General features: G+C 47.6%; 1 protein-coding gene across 5 annotated transcripts in view; it reads right to left on the bottom strand.

Moving 5' to 3' along the window:
- Nucleotides 1-18,085, bottom strand: part of DERL1 (derlin 1) — a 124,874-nt gene that overhangs the window by 75,349 nt on the left and 31,440 nt on the right. The window lies entirely within an intron of this gene.

The following is an 18,085-nucleotide window of genomic DNA, read 5'->3' as shown; positions in this document are numbered from 1 at the left end:
GGGTGGGAGGGAGACACAAGAGGGAGGGGATATGGGGATATATGTATATGTATACCTGATTCACTCTGTTATAAAGCAGAAACTAACACACCATTGTAAAGTAATTATACTCCATTAAAGATGTTAAAAAAATGCAAGAGCAGATTAGAATATAGTTTGAAAATATACTGGCTATGATTCCATTTATATGACATGTTCAGAATAGGCAGATCTATAGAGACAGAAAGTGGGTAGGGGGCTAGACAGAGGATTGGGGGCTAAGAGATGTGAGATTTCTTTGTGGGGTAATGAAAATGTTACAAGATTGATATTGTGGTGATGGTTACACAACTCTGTGAATATACAAAAAGCCATTGAATTGTATGCATCGAATGGGTGAATTGTATGGTATCTCAATTTTACATATACATAAGAATATATTTTCATTTTCATATCTTTTATATTTTTATATAACATAAATATGTGATTATATATTTTTATTTTTAACATATAATTTTATATGTATATATATATATAGAGAGAGAGAGAGTATGTGACAATAGAACTAGAAACCGAATAAAGTTAAGTCTTGAGTTACAGGGAAAGCTGATTTAAGGAACCCTTAAATTACTACAAAACTGTTATCTTTTCCCCCAGAACCTGTTCCGACCTTTCCTATCTTGGGGAAGAGTGAGTGGCAGCAGCAATCCAACTGCCCAAGCCAGAAACAAGGGGGGGCATTTTTTACAACCCTGGGTTTTAACCAAACACCAAGTTCTCTCACCTCTAGCTCCCAAATCTCTCTCCGAATCACCCCTCCACCAGCCCCAGAACTACTGTCATCATTCAGTCCCTCGCCCCCATTTCCCTGCACGCCTCCTAACTTGCCTCCCTGCCCCAGTCTCTCCCCACCAGCCCCATCTGTGTTCCAGGCTGCAGCCAGAGTAATCTTTTCTACAGTGTAAGTCCCATCGTGCCTCTCGTCTGACTGTCGGTGGCTCCCACTGCCTACAGATTAAGCCCAAGCTCCTCTTGGCATCCTGCCTGTACCTCCCAACCTCCAACCTACTGTATCCCCCATCTCCTCTCTCCCGACCCCTGTTCACACACACACACACACACACACACACACACACAATTGAAGCCCATCCTCAACTACTGTGTCCCACACCCTCCACCTTCTCTCTTGCCTGGCCCAGATGAATAATATCATGTGCTCCAAGAATCCTCTCCTGACCCCTTCCAGCCAAGTCAGGTGCTTCTTCCTCTGTGCTCCTAAAACCCCTTCTGTATGTCTCTATTATAATTCTAGACACACAGTATTATAATTATCTCTGTGTTTGTCTACCACATAAGCCTGTGGTCTCCTTGCAGATAAAATCCACGTTATCTTCTTTTTTTTACTTCTTTTTTTCTTTCCAGTTTTATTGAGATATAATTGACATACAGCACTGTACACATTTAAGGTGTACAGCATAATGATTTGACCTGGGTTTTCTTTAACTTTTTTGCTAACACAGGCTCAAGACGAGGCAAGCATGCATTATATAGTGTGTTGTATGAATAAATCTTCACTGGCAATGTCAGAAGTTTAATTAGACTCGGGATGGTAGTAAGATATTTGAAAACAATAATCATTTGTGGGAAAATACCCAGGATGGGATAAAATAGATTAATGTTCACAAACTTCTTCCCTTTACCCAACCTGCCCAAGAGAACCCTAACTAACAGCCTAATTCTTCTTCCCCCATCACCTGAGAGACCAATTCCTAGACGTTTTTGGTGCAGAGTCTGGAGTCAGCAAAGAAAGACAGCAGCAGAGGGCTTGAAGCAGAAGCAGAAGGACTAAAGGAAACAGGCCAGATCAATCTATGTAATAAAGAATGAAAAGAGAAAAAAAGAGGAAGTTCAGTAAGTAGAAGCCACTGGAGCTGGTGGAGAAGGAAAAAGTTCTTCAAAGTTCTAGGGAGGGAACAGCTTCAAACAGAGTGTGGGATATAAAAAAACTGGGCAAGGGTCCAAAGAACATGCCATGGGGTATACCTGGAAGCCTGCTGAATGTCCTTTGAGAAAGATGAGAAAAATATTAAGTTCTTAAAAATATTAAGTTCTGGCTTCCCTGGTGGCGCAGTGGTTGAGAGTCCGCCTGCCGATGCAGGGGAGACAGGTTCACACCCCGGTCCAGGAAGATCCCACATGTTGCAGAGCGGCTGGGCCGGTGAGCCATGGCCGTTGAGCCTGCGCGTCCGGAGCCTGTGCTCCGCAACGGGAGAGGCCACAACAGTGAGAGGCCCGCGTACCGCAAAAAAAAAAAAAAAAAAAAAAAATTAAGTTCCCTTTTTATGTTTTGGTTTATTTGGATTATTCTTCCGTAACTAATTCTAGGACTGGACCATGTGGGTCACAGCTTCAATAGGGTTACATGAGGAGTCGTTTCACTAAATGTGAAATGAAACTGGAAAACCAACTGAAAACATATCCCGCTACTAAGAGGATAAGCCTCATTACCCATGTCCAAGGACCATGCTCATCTTCACATCTGTTCTTACTGTTCTCTGTCTGGTAGGAATTCTCGTGAGACCAGAAATAGAAACAGGGTTAAGCAGCAGAGGACAAGTGACTTTCCACAATGACAGGGAGTATCCATGGCAAGGCCACCCCAGAATTCAGGGGCCCTGAATTCTAGCCCCTGCTTTACTACTAATGGCTTATACGACCCTGGACAAGTGATTTCCGCTCTTTAAGCTTCCGTTTCCTCGTTTGAAAAATGAGGGTGTTTAAACCAGACAACCATCAAGTATTCATTCCAACTGTGAGATGCTACGATCACAGGGATCTGAGCCAGCCTCCTGTTAAAAGTCTCCAGGGGCTTCCCTGGTGGCGCCTGCCGACGCAGGGGACACGGGTTCGTGCCCCGGTCCGGGAAGATCCCACATGCCGCGGAGCGGCTGGGCCCGTGAGCCATGGCCGCTGAGCCTGCGCGTCCGGAGCCTGTGCTCCGCAACGGGAGAGGCCACAGCAGTGAGAGGCCCGCGTGCCGCAAAAAAAAAAAAAAAAAATCAAACAAAAGTCTCCAAACTCCAGCTCACTTGGCCAGCAGTGAGCTAACGAAAGCTTTAGGGCAACAGCTCTAAAGCTTTTGAGCAAGGTTTGTCAGCACCGCCCTGAGGGAACTTTAAAGGAGCTTGTGTGCCCATAAACAGCATTTAATTAAAGAGCAGCAAATTAGCAGCAGGGAAAACTGAAAAGTAGGCTGGCTGTCCAGGAATATTTCTTTGCATCTCTGCTCAATCATAATACACTCACAATGGCCTTTGTTAGAGAAACAGAGAACCTTTGTTTGGGGTCATTTGACCAGCTGCCCTGGAAAGACAGCTGCCCCAGCTCTCTGCCCGGATGCTGTCTCTACCCTGCAGAGGTGAAAAAGCCTCCCAGGTGCCAACGTGGGAATCAGGCTGGGAATTGGGTTGGTCTTAGCAGGATGAAGTTCTCTATAAGGGATTTTTAAATCCGTGGGTGTCCCAGAAGTTTTTTTTTTTTTTTTGGTTTTTGGTTTTGGTTTTTTTTAACATATTTATTGGAGTATAATTGCTTTACAATGGTGTGTTAGTTTCTGCTTTATAACAAAGTGAATCAGCTATACTTGTACATATATCCCCATATCTCCTCCCTCTTGTGTCTCCCTCCCACCCTCCCTATCCCACCCCTCTAGGTGGTCACAAAGCACTGAGCTGATCTCCCTGTGCTATGCGGCTGCTTCCCACTAGCTATCTATTTTACATTTGGTAGTGTATATATGTCCATGCCACTCTCTCACTTTGTCCCAGCTTACCCTTCCCCCTCCCCATGTCCTCAAGTCCATTCTCTACGTCTGTGTCTTTATTCCTGTCCTGCCCCTAGGTTCTTAAGAACCACTTTTTTTTTTTAGATTCCTATCAAAAAGAGTCATGGGGCTTCCCTGGTGGCACAGTGGTTGAGAGTCCGCCTGCCGATGCAGGGGACGCAGGTTCGTGCCCCGGTCTGGGAAGATTCCACATGCCGCGGAGCAGCTAGGCCCGTGAGCCACGGCCGCTGAGCCTGCGTGTCCGGAGCCTGTGCTCCACAACGGGAGAGGCCAAAGCAGTGAGAGGCCCGAGTACCGCAAAAAAAAAAAAAAAAAGAGTCATGTACCACAATGTTTATTGCAGCTCTATTTACAATAGGCAGGACATGGAAGCAACCTAAGCGTCCATCGACAGATGAATGGATAAAGAAGATGTGGCACATATATGCAATGGAATATTATTCAGACATAAAAAGAAATGAAATTGAGTTATTTGTAGTGAGGTGGATGGACCTAGAGTCTGTCATACAGAGTAAGTCAGAAAGAGAAAAATAAATACCATATGCTAACACATATATATGTCCCAGAAGTTTTACATGCTGCGTCCAACTCCCTGGTGTGGCCGATCATCAGCATGTTGTGTAAGAACGACTAGGGCTCCTAGGAGGAAGGACTTCCATGGCACATGAAAACGTTGATCCCCTGCATGGAGAAATTGCTTACTTTTCCACATCAGAGTAAAGTTTAGACTTCAGAAGGATTTCGTCACGGTAGGATTCAGAAATCTGCCCAAGGCCACAGAAACTAGTAAGTGTCAGAGCTAGGATTTGAACCCAGGTTTCTCTGAGAGGGAAGCCCATGCTTTTACCCACAAGCCTCCAGCCCTTCGTCAAGTGCTCTTCGTGGCTCAGGACCCATTACAACACTGGAAGCAGCCCGAGGACACACGCACATTCAAAATGGGCTGGTACGTGGGATACACGCCCCGAGGGTCATAGTCCCTGAGGACTCTTCCATCCTATCCCAGGCCACGGATGCAGACCATCCTCCTTGCTGGGAGCCTGGCTTTCATGTCTGTGGTCATGGAAGCCTGGCTGGAACGGGACACATGGATTGGGTGCTGTCTTTGAAGGAGCTTTGAAGAGAAAAACAGACTGAACGACTGGGGTATCAAATGATTTTAACTATCAACCCCTGTTGACTCATAAGAATGAAGGACCAGGAGATTAAGGGAATTTGACATCCACGTCATGACCTGTAAAACTTTCTTTAGTTGTTTTTTCCAACTGCCTCCTTGAACCAATTTTTCTTTTCTTCTTCTGTTATTTGACAGAAGGTTGCAGACTTGTGGAATACGCAGCGCCTGTCTCTGGCAGAGCTCACACACTGTTTTATAATTATCTAGTCCTGTGACTGTTCCTCCTTCATTAGGCCCTGAGATCCCTGAGGCAAGGATCTTATCTTACTCATCTCTAAGATAATGAATACACAGATGTGTATTATACTATTCTCTCCAGTTTTCTGTACATTCAAAATTTTTCATCACACAAAATTCCAATAAAGCAGTTTTCTAACATAACCACAGTGCCATTACCAACTTCAGGAAAGTATCATTACTACAATCCTACTATCTTACATACAATCCACATTCTAATTTTACCGATTGCCTAATATTTCCCTTTACACCAACTTTTGTTTCCAGGATCCAATCCTGAATCACGTTTTGCAGTTACTTGTCATGCTTCTTTGCTCTCTTTCTATTTGGAACCATTTCTCAGCCTTTGTCTTCTACATTTAAAGACACTGACATCGGGGCTTCCCTGGTGGCACAGTGTTGAGAATCTGCCTGCCAATGCAGGGGACATGGGTTCGAGCCCTGGTCTGGGAAGATCCCACATGCCGCGGAGCAGCTAGGCCCGTGAGCCACAACTACTGAGCCCGCGCATCTGGAGCCCGTGCTCCACAACAAGAGAGGCCGCTATAGTGAGAGGCCCGCGCACCGCAATGAAGAGTGGCCCCCGCTTGCCGCAACTAGAGAAGGCCCTCGCACAGAAATGAGGACCCAACACAGCCATAAGTAAATAAATAAAGGAATTCCTTAAAAAAAAAAAAAGGCACTGACATCCTTAAAGAGTAAAGCTCACTGTGTTGCTGCATGTGTCTGATTGTGTCCTCATGATTTGATTCTTGAATACTACAGGATTCTAGCAGGAATACTACATAAGATGGTGTGGCCTTCTCAGTGCCATGCATCGGGAGGTACCAGATGTCAGTTTGTCCTCTCACTGGCGACGCAGATGTTGATAATTTGGTGAAGGTGGTGTCTGCCAGGTGTCCCCACTGTAAAGGGGCCATTTTTGCCTTTGTAAATAGTCTGTAATCTGTGGCAGACACTTTGAGACTGTGTAAACACCCTGTTCTCCAATGTTTCACCCAATGGTTTTGGCATCCACTGTTGATTCTCGCTTGAATCAATGAGTACTTTGATGGTTGCAAAATGGTGATTTTTGTAGCTCTATCATTCCTTCTATGTTTATTAGTTGGCATTCTACTGAGAAGAAGAGCTTTCCCTTCTCCCCCTAGCATTTGTTTATTTGCTAGTATCAGAATGGACTCAAAATCATGTGTTTTTTTGTAATATAAACATTACCGGGTTTCCCTGGTGGCGCAGTGGTTGAGAGTCCGCCTGCTGATGCAGGGGACACGGGTTCATGCCCCGGTCCGGGAAGATCCCACATGCCGCGGAGCGGCTGGGCCCGTGAGCCATGGCCGCTGGGCCTGTGCATCCGGAGCCTGTGCTCCGCAACGGGAGAGGCCATAACAGTGAGAGGCCTGCGTACCGCAAAAAAAAAAACTATACCCCAATATGAAATTAAAATTTAAAAAAACACATACAGCACATACTAGGGGCCGAGCTCTGAGCCCCCAAACTGAATCCATGTCCTCACTAGTGCGGAAGACAGGAGGCCAGGTGAGTAACTTCATCCCAATGCAATGGGCGCTGTCACAGAGGTGAGCCAAGTGCTCCAGGAAAGAGCACGGGAGGAAGGAATGGGGAGATACACTGGAACCATCGTGAAGGAAGAATAGTTCTCCAGTAGAAATGGAGAAATGAGCCTTACAGGTGTGTTTGGAATCACTGAGGAGTCAATGGGCCTAAAGTTTGGAGGTTGTAGGATTGCCTGGTTGGATATGGAGATAGAGCAAAACAGATCAAGATGATTTTTTATAAAAATGGCATTCCACCATGTGCACTCTTTTGTAACCCAACTCCTTTCCTTTCACAACTTGCTCTGGACATTGTTTCCATGTCAACACATGCAGATCAGTTTCAGTGGATTTTGAAATGAGTCATTTCCAGTGTCAGACCATGATTTATTTAACCCAACGCCCTGCTGACGGGCAGGCAGGCCGTTTCCAACTTTTTTGCTACTGCAGTCTTTGTTCATCCTTCTTCTCCTGTGTCTGATTGTTTCCTTAGGATAGATGGGGGAGAGGCTTTTGGCTTCCAAGACCAAAGCCAGACCTGAAGGGTTCAAGGCCAGAGCTGGAAAGAGCGGTGCTAGATTGCCCGTTGTTTTCCTTCATCCATGCGTCATCCCCACAGCAGAACGCCCCTCCCTAGGAAGCTGCCTCTCTTGCCTGCCTGAGCTGACTCTGGACCGAGCATGAAAACGGGGCTTCCACTAACAGCTCTCACCAATTATTGCCAACACATGTGAGTTAAGACTTCAGGTGGGCACACTGACTTTTTTTGTTGTTTTTTGTTTGTTTTTTGCAGTACGTGGGCCTCTCACTGCTGCGGCCTCTCCCGTTGCGGAGCACAGGCTCCAGACGCGCAGGCTCAGCGGCCATGGCTCACGGGCCCAGCCACTCCGCGGCATGTGGGATCTTCCCGGACCGGGACACGAACCCGTGTCCCCTGCATCGGCAGGTGGACTCTCAACGACTGCGCCACCAGGAAAGCCCCACACTGACATTTTTTAGACACAAAAGTTAGAGCCTAGATAGACTAATATCCTGTCCCAAGATGCCAGAATGGAAAAATATGAAGAAGGGAAAGGTTGAGAAGCCACTCTGCCTGGAAACAGGGGAGGAGATGAGGATGAGTACAGGCGGGAGGGGGAACACAGACCTGGAAGCCGGGCCTTCCAAATCCTGTCTTTTGGGGCAAGTCACTGAATTTCTCTGAGCCTTGGTTTTCTTGGGTGTAAAATGGGAAGATAATGGCTGCATCGTGGAGGTTTGTGAGGACTGATTAGATAACAAACGTGAAACACTGGTGCAGTGCTGGATGGTCAAAAGCCCAAGAGGAAACATTACCCACCACAGGTGGTTCAACCGAAGAGATTGCATGGCAGGGACTGTTTAGACGGGTGTGGGCAGGCCTAAGGGAACAAGCAAGGCACCCAGAATCTAGCCACAGTGGGAAGCCATTACCACCTGCAGGGCTGAAAAAACCTCGGAAGAAGAGTGTTACCAGAAGCCAGTGATTGTTAGTGCCGTGGAGAAGGGGACACTAGCTGGAGTCCTAGTTGCAGCTACTGCTGGTGACACAACACCAAAGAGAGAGGAAAAGAAAAATGAAGAAGGAATGCCAGGTTCCCTCTCTCCCCCGAGCCCTCCAATCTCCTGCCACTGCTTCCCAGGGTCAAGCCCAACCAGAAGCCAGTGACAAGGGACTCTGGGTGATGCAGACCCAGAGGTGGTCCAGACTGAGAAAGGCGAATGCTCAAATGGACTCAAGTGGATTCTGGCCAGGAATCCAGGTAAACAAGCCATCGATTCAGAGACACCAAGATGCAAGGTGGCAGAGTTCATCTAGCCCAGGCCTCCTTGTTTCAGAGATGCGGAGAGAGCAGTCCAACATAAGTCATCTGCCTAAGGTCATCTTCTAATTAGTTACACATCCAGGACCAGAACCGAAATATTATACTCCAGAACCAGCTTTTTCTGTCCTTTATTATAAGCATTATTATTACAGCCATGCACCAAAGTTGTCTTTGGTAGAGCCATCAATGCACTTATTCCTAAAGCCTCTGAGCCGTAAAAGGTCCATTGTCCCCTGTAAACTATGAGAAATCAGAGTAACCTCCTCTTTTATAGGCTCAAGAAAGTAAGAAGTACAAACATTCTTCAGTTCTCAAGGATAATGAAGGACGAATCTTCCTCCAAATTCAAATTCAAAACAGTCCAAATTCAAACCGAAGCTTGGTAAGAAATGAAGCTGAGGTGGTAGTGATTGGTTGTTGATTCATTACTGAGCTATTCATTTCATTCCCACACTGCAGATTCTAGCAAGGTTTCTCAATATTTAATGAGCACCTACTATATACTCAGCACCATACTATATGCTGGGGATACCAAAATACATTAGACAATATTCTTGTCCTTAAAGCAGTTTTCTGCCTATTTCTTTATTCTCCCGCTCCCAACACATGGACACACACACACACACACACACACAACACACACTTTTACATCTTTCTGTTGTTGATATTGATGACAAAAGCATTCGTCAGTCCCAGAACATGATCACTGGCATGAGTTTACATCACACCAAGTATTTTTAGAGTTGTCACCTGCAGACATAAGCCTGTGTTTCTTTGTCGTGCCATGGAAGGGACATGACCCTTCCTCTGATTTCCCATGGCCCTTTATATATACCTCTGTTATAACAGGTATCACCTTGTCTCCACCATCACAGTCCCTCAAGGACAATAGTCAAAACCCAGGCATCTTTGCAGCTCAGTACTCTAGTGCCTAATACCTAGTATGTGCTTAATACATATTTATTGATTACTGGAATGGTAAATTGATGAATGGATGAATTATGAATATATGAATTTATAGGTGAGTGAGTGTATGGGTAGGCAGATGAGTAGATAGATAGATAGATAGATAGGTAGATGTTTGGGCGGATGGATGGTTGGATGTTGGGTGGAGAGATGGATGAATAGACAAATGGATGGGTAGGTGATGATGGTTGGGTGGCTGGGTAGATGGATGAGTAGCTGGTGGATGAATGGGTGGATAAATAATTTAAAAGATATTTATATTCCTTGTGGCTTTAGGAAAACAATACCTACCCTGGGGATTTCCCTGGTGGCACAGTGGATGGGACTCTGTGCTCCCAAAGCAGGAGGCCAGGGTTCGATCCCTGGTCAAGGAACTAGATCCCGCACGCATGCCGCAACTAAGAGTTCACATGCCACAACTACGGAGCCCACCTGCTGCAACTGCGACCTGGTGCAACCAAATAAATACATTTTTTAAAATAATAATACCTACCCTGATAATCTCCTAAAATAATGCCATACTAACAGAGAGGTTATAATAATACTTGCAGAGTGTAGTAGGAAAAAAAACTTGGGGTCAACAGGCCCGGGTTCTACTCCCAATTTTGCCACTTAGAAGCTGTATTGACTTAAACAAATCCCTAACTTCTCTGGGCCACCTTCTGTTCAGTCTAAAGTGACGGTGATACCCACCATACAAATCTAGTGGTTATTACACGAGATTATACTGTACTGATATAAATGATAGTGCTTTGTCACAGCCAGCGATGCTGGTTATGATGACGGATAATGTAAGTAGCTGTCATCTGGCCATTGTCCATTGGTGGGAATATAACATTTCTTCCATTAAGCTTTGCAGTCCTGGACCCCAACTCTCTGGTCTCAGCCTTCCCGGTCCCCTAGACTAGTGATGGTCCAGCTACTGCCAGCCACCTGCTCATTTTCCTCCTAGCCAGCTGCAGTTCCACGCCCCATCCCACAGCACCTGTGCCTACGGGCAATATGCAAGCAAATGCCCAAGGACCTGAGCCCGCTGTTAGGAAAGAACGCAGGGAGATGGCTGGGGAAGGGCAGCTAGGAGAAGTGCTCTAGGCGAAGGCTTCACTGATGAGTTCCTTTCCAGAGTGCTCTTGTAATTTCTTTTCTTAGAACTTTCATAAATACCTCCACAATACCAAAACCATTCATTCAATATTCACTTATTGCGTGCTTACTGTGTGTCAAGCACTGCACTTGCTGGGGAAACAAAGCTGAATAAATGCTGGCCCCTGACCTAAATGAACCCCACTAGTCTGTGCCACTAGATCACAGGCCACTGCAGGACCTTGTCCAGTCCTGGAGTTTGAGTTCATCCCTGACCACCCAGGAACTGGCAGAGCCCAGCACAAAGGAGGTGTTCATTTCACTTCTGTTGCACTGAGGGAGCTCAGTCTAATGGGTGAGGCAGACCAGTCAACAGCAACCACAGCTGGACACCTCCAGAGACAGCTGGAAAAACAGAGGAGGGGCATCAACTCAAACAGAGGCATGGTGGGCTTCCTGGAGGAGGTGCCACCTACGCTGAGTTTGGAGACAAAGAAGAATAAGGCACAGGAAGACGTAGGTGGGAGGAGACAAGGTTAGGCAGAAAACACGCTGATAACAAGCTTTCCCCGCTTCTCGCTTTCTCTCCTACTTAGCTTCCATCTGCCTCCCCTTCGCAGAGCTGATGGGGTTTTTAACTCTCTGATGGGAAGACAACCTAGAAAACACCTGTGTGAGCCCATCTGGTCTCCTCTACATGAGGATCACCTGTCTGGAGGGCCGGTGGGAAATCACAATGCTCCTTCCTGCCTGGCTTGACGAACCGAGAAGACAGAGGACCTCAGATTTTATCAAGATCAGGGACAAGAGGTGAACAGAGGGTGGAGCGGGTCCTGGGAGGGATTGCTTCCACTCCTGCAGCTTTCCTCCTGCGGAGAGCCGCAGCCAGAGTCCACGGGGCCCAGAGGCAGCTCAGGGTAACACCGGACAAAGTAGAGAGAGCGTTTGCCCCGGCGCCTTACGTGCCTAAGATTTCAGAACAGGTGACGTGCCCACTCTTGGCACTTGGAGCTGACAAATCAGCCTGGAGCTGGGCCCACGGCTAGCTGGGTCTCTCCTGGGGCAGAGAATGTGCCCAGTAAATCCAAACCCCTTACTTAGCAGGATGTGATAGGCCTCACCCTCCAGCCCCATCATCCCCCAGTTCTCAACCTCTACTCACCCCTTCAATGCATCTCTCACGCTGGCTTGTGATCCGCCGGGTTGCGTGTGTCTCCCAGTAGGGCTCCTTCAGGGTGGAGACAAGTCTCTTCCACCTTAGTGACCCCAGTCCAGCACAGCGCCAGGCCTATGCACGTTTCGGATCAAACAGACAATGTGCACGTTCACCCTCTCACGGGAGCCACTGACTCCCATCAGCAGGACGAGAAGGTCCCGGTCACTCCTCAGCTGAAGTGTCCTTCTCTGAGGCCTAAGGGCACTCCCTCCGCATGAAAAGCCACTCCCTTCTTTCAGTTTGCAAAGGGCTTTCACGTGCACTTTTCTACATGGCTTCCCCACCACCCTCGGGGTAGGTATTAGTCTACCCACTTTATAGATGGGGAACCTGAGGCCCAGAGCAGCTACAGGAGCGGCCTGAGAGGGACACTGGGAGGTGGCGACGAGAGGACCGGCCCCCGGGTCCACCTGACTCCGGATCAGCACTGGTCCCCAGCACCTTTGTTCTCCCGTCACACGTCCTGGGCTCTGGCATCCCCGGGCAGAGCCCACCAGCCTAAGATCCAGACGAGCGGACACTGCTCAGGCCCCTCCAGTGACACGTTAACCGCTCCACGACTCTAAGGGGGGGCCCTTGGGGTGGTGGGAAAGGCTTGATTCTCCCCCAGCCTCACGGTTCTTCAGGTGTCTGTGGGTACAGGTCCATGTCCATCGGGAACACTGGGCTGGGGTGACTACAGAGAATTCATAACAAGTGTGGGAGGGCTGAAGACACACATGGAGGAAAGTGGTGTTACCCAGAGCCCAGGAGCCCAGGCACTGCAAAGCTGCTGCCAGAGGAAAAACAAACGTCTAACTTCTGATCTCACACAGGTGCCTTTCATTGCAGTAATTAACTGAAACCCAGCTAGCAAGGGAGTCTGGAAAATACAGTCCCTCAGACATAGTAGTACAGGAAAAAGTACCAAAGGGCAGGTATCAAGCTGAACACCAACAGACAAAACCTGTACATCGCTAGGGTCATCCAAGACTAAGGTGCTGTTCCCAAAAGGCCCTGGCTCTGGCCTTGAGCACAGTGGACACTGGCTTGCTTTGTGGCCGTCCCACGCCTCTCGGCGGTCTCCATACCTCTGCAGAGTTCCTTGCTTCTACCTCAACATGGAAGTTACGATCTCACTTTGCCAGCCTCCCCTGCGGCTGGAAGCAAGCACCCCCTCCAGAAATCAAGTACAGCCAGCGGGAGCGAACAGGACAGAAGCAAGGCGGAAGTGAGGGAGACGCAGCGCCCGTGCTCTGGACGAGGGGCGTTGGCAGTGGGGCAGCGTTCCCACTACAGTCAGACCGAGTTCCTAGTGTGGAAGGGGCTGGGGTGGTGCAACTGCTACAGCAGGTGCCCAGCGGGGACAGTTTCCTTATCACATCAATTCTGCAGCAGAGTTATGAATGTCATTGCCAGGAGCTCAGCCTCAAGCCTGTTTCTCCAGCCTTCCCAGTGGTTCTTCCAGTTACCCGATAATCTTTTTAAACAAGCATTAAAGCTAAGGTATAATGTCCTGACAAAACGTGTATCAATCATGAGTGTACAGCTCAATACATTTTTATAAAGTGAACCATCACCCGTATCAATAAGTATATTACCAGTACCCCCAGGTGCACCCGCAAGGGCCCCTCCCAATAACTTGCCTCCTCTCTAAATGTACCGATTTCTAAGACCATGGATTCGTTTTGCATATTCTTGAGTCTTATATGAGTGGAATCATTTTGTATATCCTTTTGCACCTGCCTTCTTTCACTCCATATTATGTTTCTGAGATTGGCCCCCGTTGCTACCTATGGCATTGCTTTGTTCGTGTTCCTAGCTGTAGACTATTCCATTGTAGGCATAGGGCACAATTAACCCATTCTATTGCCAGAGGACACTGGGTGGTTTCTAGTCGAGGCTTATTATAAATAATGCTGTTCTCAGCGTTCTTCACACCTGACCTTCATTGCAGTGTAGACAGTCATACGAGGGAAGGCAGAACTGGGGCCAACTGAGATTTTTATAGGAAAAATAAAGGGTAATTTTTTTTGGAAAAAACGTTTCCCCAAACTGGCTTTAAAGCAAGTAGAATCATTTCCAAAGGTGGAATTTAAGGTGACTGCCTGGGCCCACAGTCTCCCCTGTAATTAACACCCCCTTGGTGGCAGGCCGGTCCTAAGTGCCACAGCTGCTGCATCACTGCAGGACACGGCAGAGTGATGGTCAGCACCTCTCTGAGCCTCAGTTTCCACATCTATAACAGCGTCAACCTCATCGGGCTGTTGTGAGGGTCAAATTGATGATTGATCTGAAGGCAGGGAAACTAATGTTTGCTGTGGACAGTCTCCACACCAAATGCTCCCCGAACATTCGCTCACTGAATTCTCACACGAACCTGATTCTCATCCTTCAGAAAGCTGAGGAAACTGAGGTTCAAGGAGGTTTAATAACTGGCTCGAGGTTCTAGGGCTGGTAAAGGGCAGTGTCAGTGGTACCCAGGTCGGCTGGACTCCCCAGTCTACACTGAATACACAGAAGGTGGGGGTTGGATCCTGCCTCTAACTGGGAAGGGGCGGTGGTCTCTGGCTTCCTCTGAGCCCCAGCGTCTTCATTTGCAGCACGAGGACAGTGCTACCCTCAGAGGGTAACCATGAGGATTACATGAGTTCATGGCTGGGAAGGGAAGGAGAACTAACATTTCTGAGCAGAGCTAAATGAACATTTCTGAGCAGAGTTAAATGATTACACGTCCTACCTGATTTAACAGCCTTCCAAGGTGGGAGTTGGATTATCTCCTTCTAACTCGGGCCTTCCAGGTGTCAGGACCGACCACGTGACTCCGAAGTCAGAGAGAGAAGCCAGTCCCCAGCTGCCCTCACCATTCCTGGAAGTTCCAGCTCTTACCCAGAGAAAGGCGCCCCATCAGAATTCAACCTGCCGGGTGGACCGTCTCATCTCCTACCACGAAGGCCAGGCCCACAACTCCTCCAATGGGCTTTGTTCCTCAGGCCCCGAAGCCAGGCCTGCACTCCCGGTACACACACACACACACACACACACACACACACACACACACACACACACACTCTCACACACACACACACACACACACACACTCAGGGCCCTGCATTTGGACTCCCCTCCGAACCCCCCACCGCTATCAAGAAAGCCATTGTCAAATGCACACACTTAACATGCTAAAAGGCTGCGTTTTTCTTTTTCAAGGGCCCATTCCTAATCACAAGAGGCCACTTAGTCTGAGTGGAGCCCGGTGATGCTGATGAATGATTACGCATTTCTCCAGAGAGCAGGGGATGCTCAGCTGCCTCGATGCCCACCCCCCCAACTTGGACATGAATCAAGGCCACCGAGAAGCTCGAGCTGCAACCGGTGACCTTTCCCAGCACAGGGCTGCTCTTAGGTTCCAGTGGCCTTTGCTCAACACCCTCTTCAGCAGGCCCTACTCCCCCCAGCCCCCTGCCTCACCCTGCCACGGCTCTACCCTAAGGGGCTGGACTGGTGGGATCTAGGAGAGTTCACTTCCTCACTTTAGCACCCGACTCTCCCCGCCCATCACACACCATGTGGATGTGAATGTTAATAAGAGCCCACACTCCTGCAGACTGTTCATCTCAATGATTTCGAAGGGTTTTCTTTAATTCTCTTTCTCTGTGTGACAGATACAAAAATTATTAATGTGTGAGTGTTGCCAGCTCCCCCACACACACACCCCCTCCATCTCTAAAGGAAATTTTATCTTTAGATTTTCAGTTCCTCCCCCAGCCCCGTCCCACCACCGCTTTGCTTCCTTTGAGCCAGGCCTATTCCCACGTCTGGGGGGTAGAGAATCGGAGAATGATGGCCGAGAGGCACCAAACTAGAAACAAGAAAGTGAAAGCGGGGTGGGTGGAGAAAAGTTGAGATTCAAATATTCCGGTTTGGGAAGAAGTTTTCTTGGAGGTGGGGAGTCAGGGGTTCTACTACAGGTGTAGGGGTCAAAATGAAACAAAGCAGAGTGAGGATTTTAAGAAACTCCGGGGAAAGAAAGACATTGGCACCCTCGTACCTCACACCACGGTAGAGAGGGGGTACAATCGCTTTGCGAAACTGGTCGTTTCTACCAGAGCTGAACTTGCACGTACTCTGTGATCCAAGGATTCTCACTTCTAGGAACGAGGTATAGGAGGTGCCTACACAGCAGATAACGTGTCCCTGCGTTCACCAAAAGATGTGCACTAGAATGTTCACAGCTGCACAGCTCGCTTTATCCTAAAATTACCCAAATGCCCATCAACAGTAGCATGAATAAATCAATCATGGCGTGTTTATACAGAATACTCTACAGCAACAAGAAGGAAAGTGGGACAATTAGACACAACAAGGTGAATGGCTCCCGCAAGCGTAATGGTAAATAAAAGAGGCCAGACACAAAAGAATTCATGATTCCATTTATAGAATATTCGGAACCAGGCAAAAAGTAATCTTCGTGGTTACAAGTCAGGACAGTGGCTCACCTGGAGGTCTTGTTGACTGACAGGGAACTCTAGGCGGCTTCTTGGGGGCTGGTGGTGTCATTCTCATCCAGGTGGTGGTTATACAGGTATGCTCAGTTTGTAAAAACTCATCAAGCCCTATGCTTAGGCTGTGTGCGATTTTCTAAGTGTACCAAATACAATAAAATAGTTTTGAGAAGCAGGAGCATTGTAGCGCGTCTGTTCTTTGGACTTCTCCAAGATTGGAATCACTGTGAAACTGCTTTGGTGGTTGGGTTGTGTTTATGTGATACTGTGCTGAGGCAATGCTTTGTGTTCTCTCAACCTCTTTGATGTACCTTCTATGCCACCAGGAAGATTGATGTTTCTGAGCTTCCCTTGGGGTTAGTTGGGACCACGTGACTGAGTGCTGACCAATGGAATGTGGGCAGAAATGAGGAATCCTACTTCCAGCCTGGCCCCTAAATCTCCTACACGATCCTCCACTTGTTCTGTTTCTCAATCTGTTCGCCACTGCAAAGAATTCAGTGGAGGGCTCTGAGGTCCCAGGAGGGCCCGGGGGTACTGACGGTCATGGCACGAAACGAAAGGAGACTGAGTCCCTGAATAAGCGCATGGAGCAGACACCCCTCCTCATTCCTGCCATCGCACCTGCCTGCCCACAGTGGGCTGTGATGTGAACGGGAAACATACCTCTGTCGTGATATGCCATGGAGACTTGGGGACTGTTTGTTACAGCTGTTAGCCTGACTCTAATACACAATTCGTCTTCCTAAAAGATGCCATTTGGGTCCTGGGTTTCCAAGTGGAAACTTCTCTTGTCTTGTCAATGGGGATGCAAGTGAACATGCTCAAGGAGAAATACTTATTCCTCCCTCCTCACATTTCCCTAGAGGAGAGGGAATTTCCCAGGAAGGAAAAGTAAACAAGAAACTCTTTAATTTTTCTCCCAAGGGAAAGAATTATGTGATTGGTGAGCAGATGTAGGAACTGACCTCAGCCTGTGTGAAGCCAATCAGGCCTCTGTTCTTCCCTGTGGTCAGCAGTAGGCTGTCCTGTCCCTGCCATGCTGTGCCAGGGACCAGGGACTCTCAAATTCTGAGGTTCTGTTTTAGGATGTCCACATGACTACACCCCCTTACCATGTCTTCCAACCTAGCTTTTCTCAATAATGAAGCTAACATTTTTATCTCTATCTAATAACTGTAATTACCTCTTGGTCATTCCAAACTGAGAAGGAAAAGGGGAGAGAAATTTACTGGTCCCTAAAAAACCAACAAAGACTAGGAAAGGACCTGTTCTCTGTAGCCATGGTACACAAATGAGACCAATTTAGACAAATCATTTTTTAACAACAGAAGTCAGGGATATTTGAAGGGATTTTTTTTTTTTTTTTTAGCAGGAGCGAAAAGGGACTGAGATAGGGGGTGGGTTTGAGCCAGCACTAGCTGTGACCCTTCTCTTCCTTCCCAATTTAGATCCGCTTCACCTTTGTCTTTTACATATAAGATTTGGATTTCATTAAGGCAGAGTTCCATGCTTAAAAATCACTGGAAAAATCTGTGATTTAGATAATCTTTTCAGGAACCCCTAGCCTAACGGATCTTTGAGCTTATATAAGAAATCCAAAATTGCATTTTTGCAATGTTTTGCCAATGATTTTTGCCTATGACAAAAGTAGACAGACACTGGGATGCCGAGAGAAGCCTCGTGGTCAGCTTCTAAATTA

The sequence above is a fragment of the Pseudorca crassidens genome, chromosome 17 (genome assembly GCF_039906515.1).
Source record: "Pseudorca crassidens isolate mPseCra1 chromosome 17, mPseCra1.hap1, whole genome shotgun sequence".
Classification (NCBI taxonomy): Eukaryota; Metazoa; Chordata; class Mammalia; order Artiodactyla; family Delphinidae; genus Pseudorca; species Pseudorca crassidens.
The sequence above is the reverse complement of the archived record's forward strand: the minus strand, read 5'-3'. Positions and strand labels throughout refer to the sequence as shown.